The sequence below is a fragment of the Ceratotherium simum genome, chromosome 18 (assembly GCF_057802395.1).
Source record: "Ceratotherium simum simum isolate JZ-2026a chromosome 18, ASM5780239v1, whole genome shotgun sequence".
Lineage (NCBI taxonomy): Eukaryota > Metazoa > Chordata > Mammalia > Perissodactyla > Rhinocerotidae > Ceratotherium > Ceratotherium simum.
In genome coordinates this window covers 5,773,599-5,796,345 of record NC_141917.1, presented here as the reverse complement: position 1 = coordinate 5,796,345, position 22,747 = coordinate 5,773,599, and the positions used below count along the sequence as shown (strand labels likewise).

The window sequence follows — 22,747 nt, the reverse complement described above, 5'->3', positions numbered from 1 at the left end:
TTTGTCACCGGAAGGAGTAACCTTCAGTTATATGCAAAATTCAATTAAGTGAACCCTCTCGCCGCATAAAGGAGGCTTCGCTGTGTGCCCAGATTTGATTAGCACCAATTTATGACTTTGTGTCATTCGTACGAGAAAACTAATTTGAGCCGAAGCATTAATGGAAAGGAATGACTTCACCTGTCTCCCTCCTTCTCCAGGAATATTTCCCCTCTAACAAGAACTTCAGCTTCCTGGACGATTGTCAGCCCATAGGGGACGGGGGGACAGAGCCCCACACCTCAGTTTCGAGGCCCACCAAGGAGCGAGCTAAAGGAGGAAGAGCAGGAGCAGCAGCTGAGCCCAGGGGGCAGCCAGCACCTCTCAGAGGCACCTTCTTGTGAGGAAGAGAAAGAACTATAACCAAGATGCTGAACCCCGTTTCCAGGGCACAGGAGCAGCTGGGGCACGAGTCAGCATCTTGGAGTGCAGGGGCCACGAGGGTGGGAGAGGCTGTGGGTGAGAGGCTACAGGACCTTGGGGTACCCCGGGGGGCTGGAGGTGCCCAGGCCCAGGAACTGCCTCCCTCTAGGAGACAAGGCCATGGCCATGGCCCCAGAGGGAGGAGCTGGCAAAAGCTAAGATGGCTGGGGTCAGTCCCGGGCTCTTTGCACACCACGGAACTGGATCAGGAAGCAAGGAAAAGAAGAATCTAGTTGTTCCAACTGGAGCAATGTTGTTTGTGAGGAACAAGATTAGGAACAGGAGCAGGAACAGGAAGAGGAAGAGGAACAGGAAGAGGAAGAGGAGCAGGAACCAGAACAGGAACAGGAGCAGGAACAGGAAGAGGAAGAGGAGCAGGAACAGGAAGAGGAGCAGGAACAGGAATAGGAGCAGGAAAAGGAACAGGAGCAGGAACAGGAACAGGAGCAGGAACAGGAATAGGAGCAGGAAAAGGAACAGGAACAAGAACAGGAACAGGAATAGGAGCAAGAAAAGGAACAGGAGCAGGAACAGGAGCAAGAAAAGGAACAGGAGCCGGAACAGAAACAGGAGCAGGAACAGGAGCAGGAAGAGGAACAGGAAGAGGAACAGGAGCAGGAATAGGAGCAAGAACAGGAACAGGAGCAGGAACAGGAACAGGAGCAGGAGCAGGAGCAAGAAAAGGAACAGGAGCCGGAACAGAAACAGGAGCAGGAACAGGAGCAGGAAGAGGAACAGGAAGAGGAACAGGAGCAGGAATAGGAGCAAGAACAGGAACAGGAGCAGGAACAGGAACAGGAACAGGAACAGGAGCAAGAACAGGAACAGGAGCAGGAAAAGGAGCAGGAAGAGGAACAGGAACAGGAAGAGGAACAGGAACAGGAGCAGGAACAGGAATAGGAGCAGGAAAAGGAACAGGAACAAGAACAGGAACAGGAGCAGGAACAGGAATAGGAGCAGGAAAAGGAACAGGAACAGGAAGAGGAACAGGAACAGGAATAGGAGCAAGAAAAGGAACAGGAGCAGGAACAGGAGCAGGAAGAGGAACAGGAACAGGAGCAAGAACAGGAACAGGAGCAGGAAAAGGAGCAGGAAGAGGAACAGGAGCAGGAACAGGAACAGGAGCAGGAAAAGGAACAGGAGCAGGAACAGGAACAGGAGCAGGAACAGGAACAGGAGGAGGAACAGGAACAGGAGCAAGAACAGGAACAGGAGCAGGAACAGGAACAGGAGCAGGAGCAGGAAGAGGAACAGGAGCAGGAACAGGAACAGGAGGAGGAACAGGAACAGGAGCAAGAACAGGAACAGGAGCAGGAACAGGAACAGGAGGAGGAACAGGAACAAGAGCAGGAACAGGAGCAGGAATAGAAGTAGGAACGGGAGCAGGAATAGGAACAGGAGCAGGAGCAAGAACAGGAACAGGAGCAGGAACAAGAATAGGAATAGGAACAAGAACAGGAACAGGAATAGAAACAGAAATAGAAACAGGAACAGGAATAGGAATAGGAACGGGAAGAGGAACAGGAATAGGAAGAGGAACAGGAACAGGAACAGGAATAGAAACAGGAACAGGAATAGGAAGAGGAACAGGAACAGGAATAGGAACAGGAAGAGGAACAGGAATAGGAAGAGGAACAGGAAGAGGAACAGGAATAGGAATAGGAATAAAAACAGGAAACATAATGTCAAGTATTCCTGGGCTTCCCATTCAAGCTGGGAACACCAATCGCCAAGGGTACGGGCATCCAGGTATAGTTACTCCAGGCTCTCAGGTGGTATGTAAGGTTGGAGCTGCTGATATACTTCCTTCCTGATAAATTATGTCCAGCACTCAAAAGCCAGTGGGGCCAGGAGCACAGAGTTCCGTTCTGGGGATCACACTTTAAACGTGACAAAAACCAATTCACAGGAGAGTATTGGATCAAGGTGCCAGATGGAACAAGATACAACACTCTCCCCTCGCCCTTGCCCCAAATTACTAGAAATGACAAAGGAAAAACATGTTTAAAAACAGAAGAACTCTATTAGGCTTATGAGATGAGAAAAAAATACAGCTTCAATGATGAGGCCACTGAGATTTTTAGATCGTTTGTTACATCAGCTCACTTTATCCTAACTAATACGAAACGTAGTAACTGGAGATAGGGTCCTTGATACTTTAGAAAATAATTAAATATATGCCTAAAATATATGGCATTATTTTAAAGATTTCATTTATTCTATTTTTTCCCCCCAAAGCCCCAGTGGATAGTTGTATGTCGTAGCTGCACATCCTTCTAGTTGCTGTATGCGGGACTCGGCCTCAGGATGAACGGAGAAGTGGCGCCTCGATGCGCACCCGGGATCCGAACCCGGGCCACCAGCATCGCAGCGCACGCACTCAACCACCAAGCCACAGGGCCGGCCCTATATGGCATTATTTTAGCAGTTGGGTGGCAAGAGGTAAGAAAACTGATATTTAAGACTGAAAAAGTGGATCAATGTTGTCTCGTGGCCAGATATATGGTAAAACTCTTGCCTTTTACTTCTTGGAAGGCAGGCCACATGCCAGGGGATCTTGTCATTCTGGAGAAGAAGGTGAACAAGAATGTTAGTGGAGTGTACCGGCTATAGCTTTTCTTTGAAAGCAGTTAAGAGAAAGAGATGAACTCTCAGAGAAGGAGGAGCTCGTGTGCAAGCAGTAATCGTAGGGAATAGGTCCAGAAATTCTCAGCCTCGCATGGTTGGAATGGAAAGAATTTGATGTGCTAAATCACCACTTAGATGAAGGTGACCCAACTTGACCAACTTGTTCATCAGCAAGAAATAAAACTTCCTGGTGTGAAATCGCTCAAGTGTTGGGGCTGTTTGTTACAGCAGCTAGCATGAACTACCCTAAGACAATTTTCTAAGTACTAGTCACAAGCTATTAGAAAGTACAATAGGGAAAAAGGATCCTAGTCACAATAACAAGAGAAAAAAAAACTAAATATACATCTAACAAGACATGCACAAGAACTATATGAATATCTTTTAAAAGTTACAGAGTATCTAAAGAAACTACCTGTAAAACATTTTTTGCAGAATATTTTTAAACTGAATAAATAGATATAACACTTACCTGAATGGATACTGAAATAATGTCGGTTCTCCCAAAACCGGTTTACAAATTCAATGCAATCCTGATCAAAATTACAACAGCATGTTTTTTTAGAACATGACCTGCTGATTCTCACTTTCATTTGGCAAAGTAAATGAATATACCAGAACAAGTAATAAAATTCTAATTTAAAATATACAATCAAGGGAAATAGTCAGGCCAGATACCAAAACATACTGTCCTGTTGTTGAAGTTAAAATAATGTATTTGTGGAGGAATGGAAAATACATCAATGGGACTGAACTGAAAATCGAGAAATATCACTAATGTGGCATTTCATATCAGTGTAGAAAGAATGCTCTCTCCAATGTGTGGTATTAAAGTAATTGGTCACCCATTTAGGAGAAAAATAAAATTAGAGACTTATATCATGACCAGAAAATAAATTCTAAATGATTTTGAAAAAATAAAAAGAAACTGTCAGAATGATTGTATCACCTTAGGATGAGGAAGGATTTGCTGAGCAGCCACAAAACTCAGAAACACTGACAGATTGACTACATGAAACTTTAAAACATACATGTGACCCAAAAAATAAAATACTATAATCAAAGGAAATATTGAAAAAAATGAAAGAAAATATTTGCAGCATGTACAGCAGGCTAGAGATTAGTACCCAGAATATATGTTGAAAATCATCCACCACTCAAGAAAATGAAAAACTACTCCAGAAGAAAATGAGCAAGATCATGAACCAGTGAAAAAGAACTAATTCTAGCAGTGTGTTCTGATGTGGAAAGGGCTGGAAGATATATTGTTATCAGAAAAAATAACCAAGGGCTTCAGAATAATAGGTAGAGTATAGTCATAAATGCGCATTATAATTATATGTGTGTATATGTCTGTGAAGGTATAGAAAGGATCTAGAAGGATACAGATAGGATTTCTAACAGATGTTCCTTTCAGGGAGAAAACTCTTGTGTCATTTAAAGGAGAAAATGGCAATGTCTATGCTTTATTCTAAAGCCTCTATATTGTTTTTCTAATTAGATGAAGAATTGTGACATGTGTACGTATGTATCTATATATATAGGTATATGTATTAATAGACTTTATTTTTTAGAACCATTTTAGGTTCATAGCAAAATTGAGTAGAAGGTACCGAGATTTCCCATATACCTCCTGCCCCCAGACATGCACAGCCTCCCCAATTATCAACATCCCGCACGAGGGTGGGACATTTGTTACACGCTATGAACTTACACTGACACATCATAGTCACCCAAAGTGTATAGTTTACACTAGGGTTCACTCTTGGTGTTGTACATTCTGTGGGTTTGGACAGAGGTATAACGACATGTAGCCCCATTATGGTATCATACGGAACAGTTCACTGCCTAAACATCCTCTGTGCTCTGCCTATTCAACCCTCCCCTCCCCCAACCCCTGGCAACCACTAATCTTTCTACTCTCTCCATAGTTTTGCCTTTTCCAGAGTGTCATATAGTTGGAATCACAGAGTATGTATCATATATGTATATTTTAGTCTTCAAAACCACGGCAATATAACTGGAATTGTGTCTAAATTCAGAAGCATGTGGTTTGAAGGACAGTTGAAAGCTGTCGGGGCTGGAGAGGTTCAGGTAAACTCCAGGAAACAGAAGATGAAAAAGGAGCTGATGAGACCACAGAGCAAGAAGAGAAGAACGTATCCATGCTGGGAAGAAGTTACAGTGTGAAATAAGACCACACAGAAAGCAAACCCGTGTGACACATATAAAACAAAAAATATACCAAAAAAAATGTGAAGTGTAGAATTAACACTGGAGAGGAAACAGAATCAGTACCATCTAAGACAAGCTTCATAAAATCAACAGAATGTAGGAAAAATGTCCTACAAGATGCGGAAGATAGATACAGAAAATAAAGGATGACCAATAAATGGAAACTGACATGCCTGCAAAAAGAAGCCAGAATAAATGTAGACCAAATGTGCTTGACCAACACCAAGGTGTATCCAAGTTAATTTCTTAAACTTTAATGATAAAATTTATTGTTTTTCATGTCCTGAAAAGGGAGAATTCTAAAGTAACCATATATTGCCCCTGGGATTAACTTCCAGATTATAAACCCAAGTGTAAAAATGCATTCATTTTTAAGAGAACGTAAATAACCACTAAGGACTATTAGGCATACATTTCTATTATGTGAAACAAAATGCTGTCAAATCAATTATAACAAGATAGAGAAAGTGTATTCTCTAAAATTCAAGCTCCACTGTTCGCCCACAGGGACACGGATGCTGTCAGGACCAGATTCCTCAGAGGGATGAAAGCGACAGGGAGGTTATATGTCAGGATCGTGTACGTCCATAAGACAGAGGAATACTAGTGGGACAAAATGGGGGAGAAAATGAAAGAGTCGATGGGGGTGCAACTGTACGTGTGAAAATCTAGCCAGGAAAACAGTTGACCCACTTGAGAATAACAACAGAGGGAATTTAACACTGGGCATTGGCTACACGTAATGGAGGAGCTGAGAAGCCAAACATGGATGTGATACACCCAGAGATAAGCGACAACAGACAATGACAACCATCCTGTGCTGAGAGACAGATGGAAGATGTCCAAGGGTTGGTCCCATGGGATGGAAAACTGGAACTGGAGCAGGTCTGCCTGATGGACGCAGAGTCACAGAAGTGATGCAGCTCCTGCTGGAGACAACGCCTGAGCAGAGGCGGGGTAGAGACGTTGGGCTTCTCCTTCCAGTCTCCTGCCTGTGCCCCGCACTGGTCTAGCCCAACCAGAATCCAGCTGACCGGGAACTCCAGGCTATAGAGCAGAGGGCAGGGCGGGAGGAAAGAGTCTGCCCAGGAGAGGCAGCAGAGCAGTGGGAGGTTGCTCTACTTGACAGAGTCCTTCACCAGGGCCTCTTGGACCTTTGAGAAACCCCACAAAGATCCAAATAGGTTTGGTTTGACTGGATTTCCTGGGAAGGCAGCCATGGTTTCATGCCAGTCTCCTTGGGGGTGGAGGCAGGGGGGAGGGAAGAAGAAACCAATTTGCAGGCACATCTTCAGTAGTGACGGAGAAAGCAGAGAGAGAGACGATCCACCCAGGGAGTAAACTTGGTGAGTAAGCCATATTGACCTAGAACCCCAGGGACAGTATTCCCCAAGCCAAGGACATGTGTGTTATACATGGGAGCCCCAAAACTGTGGTGTGTAAAGGGACCCCCGAAGAACTTGGATTAACGCTATTATCGCTCAATTACAAATGAAAAAGTGGCTGAATTTCCTTAATTTTGTTTTCATCTTACTTGGTAAACACTAACAACTTATTATTTCCTGGATGCCAAACTAGGGTAATGAGTCCTGTGATCAGGGTGGATTGTCCAACCTCAATTACTTTCAAACTTTTTCTACTCACAAGAGTTTTGAAATACTAGCATCTTTTCGGTGCCACACTTGATAACGTTAAGGTGAGCTTCTCATCACCACACTGCTTCCTTGGTCCTCTTTTGTTCTGTGCTGCTAGTTGAGGCAACTGTTCCGAGTCTGGACCACAAGCTTTCACACTGCCAAGAGGCCAAGCTCTCACACATTTCAGTAAGCACGGGCTCTTCTTGTATGCCGAGCAGGCACTTCTCCAGACTCTCACCTCTTAACGTGCCACAGCTGACCCATCACCCAGCCCCTTAGCTCAGACCCCACCTAACAGACGTGGTCGTAACAATTCACATCCAGCTGTGTAGCCTAGTCTGTGGAGCGTGACAGCAGACCCCAAGGCTTCTCTCTGGAGAGCCTCAGACAGCTTGCCTCATGGCACCTTCACACCAAGCAGGGCTTGGTGTCCAGATTTTACATATTGAAACAAGCACAGCTGTGCTTAAAGTGATCAGATTCCGCATGCTGACCACAGGGTTGAGATGGGGGCAAAGGGGAAAGTCCCAACCCCTGTTTCATCTCCAAACCTCTCTATGCTTAATATTATTTGAATCTTTCCAACACACTCTGCTTCATGTTTTCCTCAGGTTGAGTTCTTTCCTGTGCATGAAACAGTCTGAATCCTAACGAGGTGTCCTACGAAGATGAAAACAAGAAGCTCTAAGTTATAATCCTGTGCCTCAGGAGACCAGGTGAATAAATGTGAACACTTCATTTCTTTAGTTCTCAGCTTCTTAAAAACCTTCTAAGGGACTGCTATTATCCTAGAAACACATTTTTAATGTTTCCCACTGTTTGGAAGAAGCAAACTCATTTTGGAATACACCCACATGCGCGCACACACACATTCATATATGCATCATACACATGTGTGCGTATTCTATGTAACCTCAACCTATGTAACCTCCTTTTTTGAAGGAAATTTTGAAAAACAAAATATTTTACAGTGCATGACTGTTCAGCAATCATTAACCAGAAAGTATTTAGCACCTACTATGGTTTCATGATGAGCAAGAGAATTTTCCAAAGTTGTGTTAACAAAATGTGCCTCTGGGAAGTCACCCAAGGAATAGCTCCTATTATGTTATAACTATGGATAGTCTAGAGGGTTCAGGAAACTTAATATCAAGTTAATCAGATTTGTGCTATGCTCATACACTTTGCTTTATTAAATAAATCTACTAAAATGTTGGCATCAAGAAATTATTATAAATTCATTAAATGAAGTAGAAAGGTTACCATTTAAAGAAATTCTGATGTGAATTATTTTATAAATCTAATAGTCACTCTCTGATTTGTGTTTTGTTTAATATGTACTTTTGCAAACACTTTGGGAGTTTTTATTGAAGTATAATTGACATACCATATTATATTAGTTTCAGGTGTACAACATAGTGACTCAACATTTATAAACATTATGAAATGATCATCACAATAAGTCTAGTTACCATCTGTCACTTTGGGTTTTGTTAGGTGTTATGGGTGGTTCGGGGATTCGATTGGAGATGTAAAAGAAACTTTCCACTCCAAACAAATGGACTGAAGGTATATTTTATTATATAGAGGATAGTAAAGGCGATAGTCCGCAAACAGATCCGAATAGGTCAAATAATAAGAGGGAAAAACACCAGCTCAACTGGAAAGGGAAAACATCCACATCGGCTGAGATAGCAGCAGATTCGAATAGGTCATATAATAAGAGGGAAAAACATCAGATCGATTGGAAAGGGAAACACCAGATCGACTGAAGGGAAATGACACAAATCAACGGGAAAGAGAAACACCAGGTTGACTGAAAAGAGAATACATCAGATCAATTACTTCACAATAAATCTCTTACTCACAACATCCACGTCCCACCACCGGGAGAGTCCCGTCAATCGACACGGCTGGACAGGAATCACACGTCCTGGGCAAGGCGTCCCCTCCACAGGTGGAACTCTCACCAGGCCTCGGTTTCCAGCAGTTTATATAAGCAGTTACAGAGTTTACAGAGCAAGCATTCGGTGTAGCAATGCACAAATGGTTATCAGTGGCATATGTGCACTGAGCCCTCTGGCTATTGTCCCAGCCCAGTAGTTGTGTACGTGCATTGTTTACCCTGCTTATCTTCCCAGCCCGGCACAGATGGCCAGTCTGCCCCAGGCTGCGGCGCCCAAAGGGCGTTGAAATTTTTACACATTGCAACTATCTCCATGGGAGAAGGGGCAGTTCCCACCACGCAGAAAGCCGCTTTTATATATTTTTTTTTTGTGCTGGTGGCTGTAGGTCAATGGAGCAGCAAACATGGCTATACTCATGTCAAGACATTAGGAAAGGAAATATCTAAATTTAGGGGAGAATTTAAACTTCATTCTCTAACTTTAATTTTTTAAATTGCTATATAGAAGAAATATTTCCAGAATGTAAAAACAACAACCTAAGTTTCCTATATTCTTTCTACTCAAACAGCCAGTATTTGCAGCCTGCCTCACCTGTCAGCAGATGCTCAACAACCAAGCTGTACTGGGATGGTGGCGACCTCTAGAGAGTATAAAGGGAACTGTCTAATTTAAAGTCCCTTCAACATCTCAGGCTCTTAGAAGAATCATGAATCATAGTCAGAATCATGAATAGTCAGAGGTTTTCCTTTCTCTTCTGTTACTGCTCACACCCAAGGTATTTCCACCTATGACAATCATTTTCTCATACTTCCGTGGGAAATGCCTCCTTTTTCCTGTTTTACTGTTCTTTTCTAAGGAGAATAATTTTTCCTTTCTACTTATGAGTGAAAACATAAAAATGACTCTATGCTTGGAACAATACCAAAGTCACAAAAATGAAGACATTTGAAATGAAATAAAACATCACTAACTGCTAGCCCTTGATTCTCCCTAAAAGGCCCCTTCCAGAATCTTCACAAATTCCATTTCCTAAGCACAGGATTCCAACTCTTTTTAAAAGACTGTTAAATTGTTGATAACCTCTTTTGTTTATGTATTAGTTCACTTGTTAGCTATTGCAGGTGTAGTATTCTTTAGCATTTGAATGCTTCGTATATTAGTCAGAATAGTGTAGGTTATGATGCAGTAACACACTAACCTAGAAATCTCAGTAGTGTTGTATATAAAGGTTCATTTGTCTCCCTCACAAAATCTTCTGTGATTTCAGCCACTTTCTAGGGACTCTTACTTCAAAACAATGACTCAAAGATCCAGGTGAATTGCTTCTTACAGCCACACCACCTGGGTCCCTTGGTTTCCAGCTCACTGCCTCAGTGGAAGAGAGAACTGTGGGGTCATGCACCATCTCTTAAGTGCTTTAAAAGTCCAGAAGTGATGCTTATGATCTTGGCCCACTTGCCACATGTCCCTACCTGACCCCAGGGGGCTGGGAAATGTGGGTAGCATATGGATATTCACTGAGCAGTAAATGTCTCTGCCACACACTATATTTTTAAAATATTTAAAGTGTGATGTTTCTGAGGGAAGAGTGTGTGTAACCGAGAATGTCAACCCCACTTATACCACTATTCATGAGAAAATGCAATCTTAATCAATTGTAAACTGCTGTATTATTTTAATAAATACAAAAGGGAAGGAAGAAGCAGCTTCCTTCAAAATAAATTCCTGGAGGAATCATGTTAGCTAGGTACCACTTTAGAGATAAAGAGATCAGCTTGAACATCTGGAGCAAGGTGTGACTAAGAAGAAAAGTGACAGACAGTAACGAGCCACTAGGCAAGAGTTGCAGCAATCTTTCATGGACTACAAACAATGTAACACAGTTATGAACAGAGAGGAGAAAAATTAAACAAAGCCAAGAGTATGATTGCTCAGGCACTTGGAGCCTCCGTGGAGGAAAAGCACCTCCCAGTGTTGCTTCCTCATATCTTGCAGTTCCCTTGTGGGCACAGGAGGTCCATTCTTGGCTTTATTGCAATGGTGGAACTCTAATACATTCCTGGGCATTTTAAATTGCTTCCAGAAGAACTGTTGAACCATGATCTTATATAACTGTCTATCACAGATGATGTTTCAAGTAACTTTTGGAGATAATCAGTGCTGCTAAAAAAAGATGCAGTGAAACCACATAATAATCCACACTATCGAGATATTCCACAAGGGAGCCAGCAAAATAGGGCAGAAGAAGGAAGGTGGGTGATGAGCAAATAAAGAAAGCAAGGTTTATGAGGATGGGTCAGAAGAAAATTGCTCGTGCCCAGAGCTGACTGGCATAAAACAGGGATCAAATGTAAGTGCAATGGGGTGAGGTGTGAAGTTTTATCTTCTGGGAGTTGACATGAGACATGAGACAAGTTCTACTTTCCTTTCCTCTTATAGCCCCTGCAGACATGCATGTACACACACATACACACACACACAGAGTCAAGGACAAACAGCTGATATAACTAACCATGGGGTTCCGTGAGGAGGTAACCATGGGAGAAAGGAAAAAATGAAAGCATCCCCTAGCATCTGGAAGCCAGCCTGGCCTTCACAGCCAGGCATGATGTTCTCCTGCTGGACATAATCTCAGAGAACACCAGTCTCAGACAAGGTTACTCTGAGACCACAATAAAGTGAGGCCAACAAGGCCCCCCTCAAAATTTTGCTAAGCACAGACAAAAACAAGGTCCTTGTGCACCCACAGCATGCCCAACACCCCCTCTCTCAGCCACAGTGAGTGATCGCTACTTCTTCACCAATTACAGCTTTACCTCCCCTCTAGTCTGCCCTCCCTATACATAAGATGCATTGAGACACCCACAGAACTTTCTCTGTTTTCTGACAGCATCCAATTTAGAGCAAACAACTGCTTCCTTAGATCCTCTCCCAAATCACCCAACAAAAGTCCAAATCCCACACCAAATTCTTTCTAACACCCTGTTCCTTAGATGCCCATTGTTCCTCGTGGCGTGTGTTCTCCTTCGCTGTCATGATAATAAACCCAACTTGTTAACCTATGGGTGCACATCTGGTGGATTGTGGCTGGAGAACTGACTTAGGAATGAAAACGTCCTAAGTGGAGAGAATTATATAAACCAAATAAGGTGGTTCAGTCTCCACACCTCCTATCCCGCTGGAAGATGACACACAGAAACAGGCAGGAAGAGAGGAAGAGGAGGGGCAGAGGGAAGAAAATGAGAGGAAGAGAGTTTGTTCTTTTTCACTCCTGCGTCTATGTATCTCTCCATTACTCTGCAAGCACACGCACAGACACACACACAGAGATAAATAACTCAGGAGGATGGGTGTGTGTTTGGAAATAAAGAACTGATTCCCACTTCTTGGTGGGCCGTTCCTGAGTGCAGGACCTACAAACGTATCCAGCCATCCCAGGGCAGGGAAGGGCAGCAAGGAGGTGAGAAGAGGCAGAAGCAGGTGGGGGACAGAAAACACCAACAGGCTCAAATGTGACACAGCAAGAAACCTGTTTCCAACATGTCGTAGTAGAGAGCTGGAAAAATGAGCCAGGTTCCCAACCCCAAGATGCAGCAAAATGCAATGAGCGTCCTATCAACAGAGGCTGCTTTCTGCTGGAGAAGTGGCTATATCCGCATAGGCTCATCTGTGCCAGGGAGCTGTGAGGAACCACCCGGATTCCTAACAAACAGGACTGGCCCCTGGTGCCACTGGAGCCAAGAAAGCAGCAAGGGCAAAGCCCGTGCCAGTACCATGTGAGGTCAGGATGAGCAGGATCCAGCCTGGAGCCCCATAGTGGCCACACGTGCTCTCTGTCCACTCCTGAGGCTCAGGCCATCCCTTGAGAGGACTCCCTCCCTCGCCTGGGCCCTGTGGCAACAGACACATTCAAGCTTTGTGAACGTAAAAGAGGGAGAGGGGAGAGGAAACCCTTTGAGGAGGGGATGACACTGGAGAGGGAACTTTGAGGATCAACTGTATTTAACCTGAAGGTTGCCCAGAAAAGGCTCATCAATACACTAGAAATGACTAGACTACCTGGAACTCAACAATTAAAAAAACACCTAAAAATTCAACAGAGAAATGAAAATGGCACACTAAACATGCTTGCTTAATATAAAGGAAGGCAGTAAAGAAACCTCAGAGGAGCAAAAACAACACGAGACATACAGAAAAAAAATGTTGGACATAATTGCAACCACATCAATGGATTAAACTCTCCAACCAAAATGCAGATGTCAGAATGACAAGCTGCATCTAACTCTATACTGTCTACAAAAGATGCAAGTTAGATTTAAAGATGTAAATTGAAAATAAAAAGATGAAAAAATATATACCATGAAAACAGTAACCATAAGAGAGCTGGAGAGGCTGTAGGAATATCAGACAAAATAGACTTTATGACAAGACATATAATCTATAGATTCAATGCAATCCCTATCAAAGTTCCAACAACATTTTTCACAGAAATAGAGCAAAGAATCCTAAAATTTATATGGAACAAGAAAAGACCCCGAATAGCTAAAGGAATCCTGAGAAAAAAGAACAAAGCTGGAGGTATCACACTCCCTGATTTCACAATATACTACAAAGCTATAGTAACCAAAACAGCATGGTACTGGCACAAAAACAGACACACAGATCAATGGAATAGAATCGAAAGCCCAGAAATAAACCCACACATCTATGGACAGCTAATCTTTGACAAAGGAGCCAAGAACATACAATGGGGAAAAGAAAGTCTCTTCAACAAATGGTGTTGGGAAAACTGGATAGCCACATGCAAAAAAATGAAAGTAGACCCTTACCTTACACCACACACAAAAATTAACTCCAAATGGATTAAAGACTTGAATGTAAGACCTGAAACTGTGAAACTTCTAGAAGAAAACATAGGCAGTACGCTCTTCGACATCGGTCTTAGCAACATCTTTTCAAACACCACATCTGACCGGGCAAGAGAAACAATAGAAAAAATAAACAAATGGGACTACATCAAACTAAAAAGCTTCTACACAGCAAAGGAAACCATCAACAAAACGAAAAGACAACCTAACAATTGGGAGAAGATATTTGCAAACCATACATCTGATAAGGGCTTAATCTCCAAAATATATAAAGAACACATGCATCTCAACAACAAAAAAACTAACAACCCAATTAAAAAATGGGCAAAATACCTGAACAGACAGTTCTCCAAAGAAGATATACAGATGGCCAACAGACACATGAAAAGATGCTCAAAATCACTAACTATCAGGGAAATGCAAATCAAAACTACAATGAGATATCACCTCACGCCCGTCAGAATGGCTATAATTAACAAGACAGGAAACAACACGTGTTGGAGAGGATGTGGAGAGAAGGGAACTCTCATACACTGTTGGTTGGAGTGCAAACTGGTGCAGCCACTATGGAAAACAGTATGGAAATTCCTCAAAAAATTAAGGATAGAACTACCATATGATCCGGCTATTCCACTGTTGGGTATTTATCCAAAGAACTTGAAAACACCAATTTGTAAAAGTACATGCACCCCTGTGTTCATTGCAGCATTATTCACAATAGCCAAGACTTGGAAGCAACCTAAGTGCCCATCAAGGGATGAATGGATAAAGAAGATGTGGTATATATACACAATGGAATACTACTCAGCCATAAGAAACGATGAAATCCAGCCATTTGTGACAACGTAGATGGACATTGAGGGTATAATGCAAAGTGAAATAAGTCAGAGGGAGAAGGTCAAATATGGTATGATTTCCTTCATTAAGTAGTAGATAATAACAACAATAAACAAACACATAGAGACAGAGATTGGATTGGTGGTTAACAGAGGGGAAGGGGGGAGGGAGGAGGGTGAAAGGGATAATTCGGTACATGTGTGTGGTGATGGGTTGTAATTAGTATTTGGGTGGTGAACATGATGTAATCTATGCAGAAATAGAAGTATAATGATGTACACCTGAAATTTTTACAATGTTATAAACCAATGTTACTGCAATAAACAAAAAATTAAAAAATCTAGAAATAAATATTTTACAAGTTTAAAAAAAAATACAAGACATATTAACAGAACCAAGACATATTTAATAAAGATAAAAAGGTCAATCCATCAGGAAGATATAACAATTATAAATGTATTTACACTTAACAACAAAGCCTCAAAATAGATGAAGCAACAACTGTCAGAATTGAAAGGAGAAATAGGCAATTCAACAATTATAATCACAGCCTTCAATACTTCTCTTAGTAATTGATTAAACATCTAAACAAAAATTTAGCAAACCATAGAATTGAACAGCATTATCAACCAACTTGACCTAACCAGCATTTATAGACTACTCCATTCAACAATAGCAGACTACACATCCTTTTGAAGCACACATGAATTAATTTCCAAGACAGACCATATTCTAGGTCTTGAACAAGTTTCAGTAATTTAAAAAGATTGAAACTATACAAAGCATTTTCTCTGACCACAATGGAATTGGAAATTAGAAACCACATGGAAAAAAAATGTGGGAAGTTCCCAAATTTTTGGAAATTAAACCACACACTCTAAGTCTCCAATAGGCCAAAGAAGAAACAGGGGAAAATGAAAATATCTTGCACTGAATGAAAATGAACATGGATGCAAAACTGCTTAACAAAATAGTAACAAACCAAATCCAGCAATATATAAAAAGGACTATACACTATGACCAAGTGCAGTTTATTCCAGGAATGCAAGAATAGTCTAGCATCTGAAAATCAGTTAACATAACAAACCGTATTAAGAGAATAAAGAACAAAAACCACATGATCATCTCAATAGAGGCTGAAAAATCATTTGACAAAATCCAACACCATCCATGATACAAACTCTCAAAAAACTAGGAATATTAGGAAACTTTCACAACCTGATAAGGGGAATCTATACAAGCCTACAGCTAACATGATATCTAATGATAAAAGACTGAATGCTAAGATCAAGAATAAGGCAAGGATGTCCGCGATCACTTGTCTTCAACATCGTACTGGAGATAAGAAAAGAAAAAGAAATTAAATGCAGCTATATTGTAAAGGAAGAAGTAAAATTGTCTTTATTTTCAGACAAGTTGATCTTTTATGTAGGCAATTCCAAGGAATCTACAAAAAAAAAAAAAAAAAAAAAAACTAGAACTAAAGAAGTAAGTTTAACAGCCACAGGACTTAAAATCAATATATAAAAATCAATTATATTTCTATATACTAGTCACAAACAATCCAAAATGAAATTAAGAAAGCAATTCTAGTCACGCTAGCATCACAAAGAGTAAAATACTTAGGAATAGATTTTAAAAAGGAGTAGAAGAGCTGTACACTGAGAACTACAAACTGCAGGGGGAAACTAAAGATCTAAGTAAATGTAAAAATATATCATGTTCTTGGATTGAAAGGCTTACTAATGTTAATATAGTGATATTTCCCAAAATAATTAATAAGTGCAAAACAATCCCCATCAAAATCCCACCAGGATTTTTTTTAGAACCAGAAGAAAACATAAGAGAAAATATTGGTGACCTTAAGTTTGACAAAGTTTTCTTAGATATGACACCAAGGCATGATCTATGAAAGAAAAAAATGATAATTTGGATTTTATCAAAATTTAAAATATTTGCTCTTCAAAACATACCAATAAGAAAATGAAAAACAACCACAAACTGGGAGAAAACATTTGCAAATCACATATCTGATAAAGGACTTTTATCCAGAATATATAAAGAACTATTACAACTCAATAATAAGACAAGCAGTCCAACAACAACAAAAAAAAATGGGCAAAAGATTTGAATAGACATTTCACCAAAGATAATGTACACCATTAGTCATTAGGGAAATCAAAAACACAATGAGATGCTACTACGTAGCCACCAGAATGACTATAATCAAAAAGACTGAAAATACCAAGCATAGGCACAGATGTGGAGAACTTAGAACCCTCATCCCTTGCCAGGGGAATGTAAAATGGTACAGCCATTTTGGAAAGTAGTTTGGCAGTTTCTTTAAAATTTAAACCTACACCTACTACACCCCCCAGCCATTCTTCTCCTAGGTGTCTATCCAAGAGAAATGAAATCGTATGTCCACATGGAGACTTTTACACAAATGTTCACAGCAGCAGCTTTGGTCTTAGCTCAAAACTGGAAGCCATCTAAATGCTCTTCAATAAGTAGGTGAGCAAAACATGGTACATTCATGCAATGGAATTCTACTCAGCAGCTAAAAGAAACAAACTACCGATGCATGCAACAACACGAATGAACCTCAAGGCATTATGCTGAGTGAAAGAAGACAGACACAGAAGAGGACATATTGTATGATTCCATTTATATGAAAACTTCTAAAAAAGGCAAAAAAAAACATAGAAACAGAAAAATCAGTAGTTGCCTGTGCCTGGGAGTGGGAGCAGGATTCCCTGCAAAGAGGCAGGAGGGAACTTTCAGGGGTGATGGAAATGTTCTGAACCTGGATTGTGGTGATGGTTGCACAACTGAATATTATTAAAGAATTATTGAATTGTACACATATGGTGGGTGAATTCTATGTTGTGTAAATTATAATTCAATAAAATCATTTTTAAAACCTGCAAACAATGTTTATGCAGTGAAGGGTGCATCCTAAAAAACTTTTAAGACTCATTAGAGGGTTCTTTCTTAAACAAATTAACTCTTATTTGTATTACTAAATTCTGGTGTCACAGAAAAGTAGATGTGTCTATATACCTGTAGGTAAATTCATTCCCAAGATGTCCCTGCATCCTCGATGTGTGCCTCTAGAGGAGGCATCCATTCCGTTTCATTTATCAGACAGCTTGTGCCTACACCAGCAGCTCAACCACAGAATGAGATAAGAAGGTCACGTTTCACAGCTCCTGCGATGTTCAAAGGAGCATCTAGGGTTATCAGGGAGTCTTATTCGCAAAACTCTCTTCTCATCAGGTACTAAAACACGTTTATTTTGACATTGTCATTCGGGCACTGAAAAGGAGCTGTGTAACACAGAATAAAGTGTATTTATGTGTTCCAAATGTCTCAGGATTGCCATGATGGTGCTGGAGCTTCAAAGAGCAGCCTGTGACAGCAGCCTCCTCTGGCTCTCGATGGAGGCGGCCCACGTGTTAGAATGGCACCTTCCACTGCAAGTGCTCCTAATAGCACTTAATGATCACCACCACTTTCCTCGAAGAGATTTCAAGGTTTTACATATATGTGTTATAGCCACTACACTGAAATTGGGCTCTTCCAAATCCTAGAAGTTAGAAGCGGTGACGTGCAGGAAAGTGTTTAACAACAGGCTCTCCTAGAGATAAAAAGGACCAAATATGTAGCATTTGCTGATTGCCAGGTGTGAATACCGCCACCATGGAGAATTTCAAGCTATGGACTTGATGTTACTGAGTTGGAAAGAGATGTTCACAGTGGCTCCGGTGGGAGCCAGCTCCCATACCCCTGTGCTTGGGGGCAGAGGCACACACATTACAATTTTTGATCAAGACTTTAATCAAGACCGAGAATGTCAGAATAAAACTATATAACTGTTTCTACTTGAACAGTTTAAATAAGTTCAAAAGCATCTCAATTCAATTTTGACAAATTGCTAATTAGTATTCATATTCTTTCTCTGTATTTGGCTGTTACATATGCAAATTTTCAAGATGGTCGTTTACATAGATGTATACTATATACACACACACACACATCACATACATACACATACCTGTGTGTACATATATATACATGTTAGAGTCTACAATCTTCTAGTGAGTAAAAGAAAATAGTTCATCATGGATCTTAAATAATAGAGAATATACCCCCTTTTAATAAAATTAATCCCCCTATGGTTTGCCTGAAATGATTGGAAGATGCTGGCATTTGTGTGTGCTAATTAATAATATCCTGATGTCACAGATTCCAACCTAATTGAGAAACCCACCCAAGAGTCAATAAAGGGTAAAATAGCAGTGTTGTCAGTAGCAAAGCTGAGCAAGAGACTGAGGTTTAGCACTGAGGCCACAGTGGACCGTTGAGTCCTGCTCCCCAACATTGCATCCCTCCCCGCAGAGCAGCTAGATGATCACTAGACAACCCTTGCTTAGACAAACACAAAGATCTGACTCCATGTCAGGCCCTAAATTCTGGAGGAAGGTGAAAACCCTCTGATATTGGGCTGCTAGCCTGAAGACCAGCTCGGGGCCCATCCCACTATGGATTATGTCAGACCAGGCCCGAGCATGGATTTGGAGTGATTGAAGCCAATTCTTACTCAAAGTGTGTTTAGGGTAGTAACAATAGCTCCCATTTATTAGGCGTCTACCATGTCAGGCTTTTCCCAGGCATTATTGTCAACCTTGACAACAACCTGTTGGGCATGTTTATCTTCATTGACAGATGTGGGTCTCAGGGAGGTTAGTAGCGTGCCCAGGGCCACCCAGCTGCTAACCGGGGAAACCAGGATTCCAGTGCATGACTACCTCCCTCCATAGATCTTTTGTGCAGTAAGATTCTTCATGCTTGGCCAGGATCCAGGTAGGTAGCCGGCAAGATTCTAGGTATGTAGTCATCAGGCACAAAACCTGGCCAAAAGAGGTCAAAGAGATGTCGCCTGGAAGTCACAATAATCCATTGAGCATTTATCCTGTCTGAGGAGCATTCAAACACTGATGGGTCAGAAAAGGCATCCCAAGGAAGCGGCATTGAACTGAAATCTAAAGGGTGAGTAGGTGTTAATCAAGAACAAAAGGAAGAGAGAACAACATGTTCAAAGGCCCTGAGGTGGAAGCTGCATGATTCACTGGAGCAATTAAAATGAGGCCAAAAGTCCAGAGCACAGAGAGTGAAGGTGGGGAGAAGGGAGGTGAGGAAAGCTCTGACTTCCAGAAACAGAGAGGCAGGCCTGGGAGCCGATGGCCCACAGATGCCAGGGCTTAGTAGCCTGGGCTCTGGAGCTGAGTCTGACTGCCACTTAGTAGAGCCACCATTGATGAGTCCCTAAGGGACCTCTGTGCCTCAGTTTCCTCACCCATAATTTGGTATCTTCCTTATAAAGCTGTTGCCAAGATTCAATGTTCTGATGCATATAAAGCACTTCATATGCAACTTGATGATTTTTATTCGAAGTCTGTACTGTCCCGCTCCTGACATCTTCTTACATTTAGGTCACTGTTCCCTAACCTATATTCTTGGGTCACTGCCCTGTAACATACTACAAGAAAGGGTACCCTGATTAAATGAGTTTGGGAAACACTATACACTGGCATACTAAAGAATCTGAAAGTCCCACAGTTTAAAAAAACATTAACTTTCTCAACCAAGTGTGCACAAAAATTGACTACCACATCAATTCTTGTATCTATGGAGGCAATGCTATCACCTGTTAATTATCTATGTCCCTAGGTCCACAAAAGTTCCGTGGAGAGAACTGCAAGGCACCAGCCCAGACTGATTTGGGACTCTGGCTTGTGCATTTGTGAGGCTGCAGCAGAGCAATTTCCATGTTGCTATCTAGAAAATAAATTATTTCAAAGCTCCCATTTATAACAAATTCTCAACCAGTTCTTATTTCTCAGAACTTTCTCTTGACCCACGGCTATGATTTTCAGTTTATTCAGTGGGTGAATTTCAGGGAACGAGTTTGTGTTACTAGAACCATGCGACCTCGTTAACATCATCTCATCTCCGAGCCTCAGTTTCCTCTTCTGTAAACCATGGTGTCAGACCGGGAGATCAAAAAACCCTTCAAACACTAGGACTCTATGCTTCTCTGTTAAAATATTTCCAGGTTACGTGTTCTATGTTCTTAGGGGATTCCTGGGACAAATTCCACCTCAATCTGAGTGGATGGACACACGTCCACCCACAAGTGCACAGACCCCAGTTCCCTTTGCCTCATGGCCTTTCCATTGTTGTGTCTATCTTAGCTGTGCTGAAGAATATTCACCAGATGCATGAGGACTTTTGTAATTTTCCATGTGTCCATTTTTTTAAAGTGCATTAAATACAGAAAAGTGCAAAACATAATATAAAAATAATGACGTGAAAGGAAAGTACCTAAGTGTTCACATTTGTTAAATCATAAATGTCCTTGCCTCCAGACATTTCTCTGTGTTTGTAAATCCTTCACAATGTAAAAACTATGATCTTCAGTAAGTGATAAATTTCTTTTAATGGTGATATCATAGAAACCTCTGAAGCTGTCTTGTGTATGCTCTTCGTCATTTCCTTGAGTTAACTGTCTTGAGGCTGAAATGTAGAAATAGAAATATGATCTTGCTTCTTGCCTTGCAAAGTTCACGTTTGGGTCATTATCTCATAGATGCAAGAATTATTTGCTTGAGATCAAAATTAACCTCATTAACTAATGGCAACCAGGAGCTAAATCACAGCCAAGCTATCTAATTGCATTTCAAAGTCACTTCCATAAGCTTAACTGTCAGAGTCCCAGAGAGAGACATTTTCCCACTAATTTTGTCTGAAAGGAAGACCTAGTTCACACTGTTCCACATAAATCCCCTTGAGAACGACCACAGCCAATATGTCGTTTTGTTTTTATCGAAAATAAACATTCAAAGATATAACATATTGTAAAACATCTCAAACCCTGCCCAAATTCTTACAAATTTTGAATTAGGCCTGAGTCTGGGTTGATGCCAGCTATGTTCATCTGTTTGGGAACAAAGTCTTTATAGCACTTAATTATATACAAACAAGTGAGGCTCTAATTAAAGAATTTTTAAAATCTTTTCTGTATAGAAGAAAATTTGGAAATTTCCTAGCACATGCTGAACTAGCATGACCCTAGTCTCCTTTGGCCAAGATTAAGCTGGAGAACTCTGAAGACAAAACACCAAGAAATGGAGGTGAGGACAGTGCTATAAATTCATGGGGTAGTGGGTTTGGCCTGGCTCAGGGGCAGCCTGGAGCACTGTGGGAGGATAAAAATAGAGGAGGAAATGTGAGGGTGCAGCTTGCATCTCCCAGTCATTGTCTTGAGATAGCATCTGCCCCCAAAACTGGGGCAACTCTGATCCCTGGTCCGGATGGCCACAGGAGGAACTTTGGGGAGGTCCAGATGCTCTGTATTTATGAGGAGCTGAGAAAATAAGTAGAGACTGACAAACCTCAGGCAGTAGCTCGCCCATCTCCCTCCCCGGGCTGGTGAATTCCAGTCTAAGAATGTCTCCCGCGACACTGCTTCTCCCAGTAGAGTAGTGGGTAAAGCCCCGAGCTGAGGATTGGTCTTGTTTGTGTGGGGGGGGCAGGGGGGCAGGGGGGCAGGTGTGACTGTGTTTTCTGGTGCCAAGTTCTCCTCCACAGGTTCACCCACCTGATGCCTGCAGCTCACTGGGCTGAGGCAATGGATTTGGGCCTTCCTCCATACGCTTGGCCTTGACTAGCCAATACCTCAGAGGAAAAGGAACTTTCAGGACAAAAAAGAAACAAGCAAGACTGTTGATGGGCATACCATTTTCAAAAGAAAAACTTACTGGATTATAGACTCCATCAGAAACAGAAATATGACACCAAGGATTTACAACTGGACTAATAAACATTTAAAAAGAAATAAGGGAATATATTAGCAATATAAAACAAAAAAAATTATAGAAAACAGTCAAAGAAATATTTGGTGTGAAAAATATAATAATTGGAAAAGAGAATAGCATGACTAGGATAAATAACAGAATGGATGCAGTTGAGGAATAAAATAGCAAACTGAATATCCATCCCAGAGAGAAGACAGGAAGGACAAAGAATCAGAAAATGCAGGAAAAAAATGAAACCGATGTGGAGAAAAGAAATAGATGCACTAAATCCAAATAAAAGGAGCCCCAGAGGG

The 22,747-nt window shown here is 41.3% G+C and overlaps 1 pseudogene; it reads left to right on the top strand.

The window, feature by feature from the left end:
* The first annotated feature begins 622 nt into the window (after positions 1-622).
* On the top strand, positions 623-2,022 carry LOC147914575 (uncharacterized; annotated as a pseudogene).
* Positions 2,023-22,747: the final 20,725 nt, after the last annotated feature.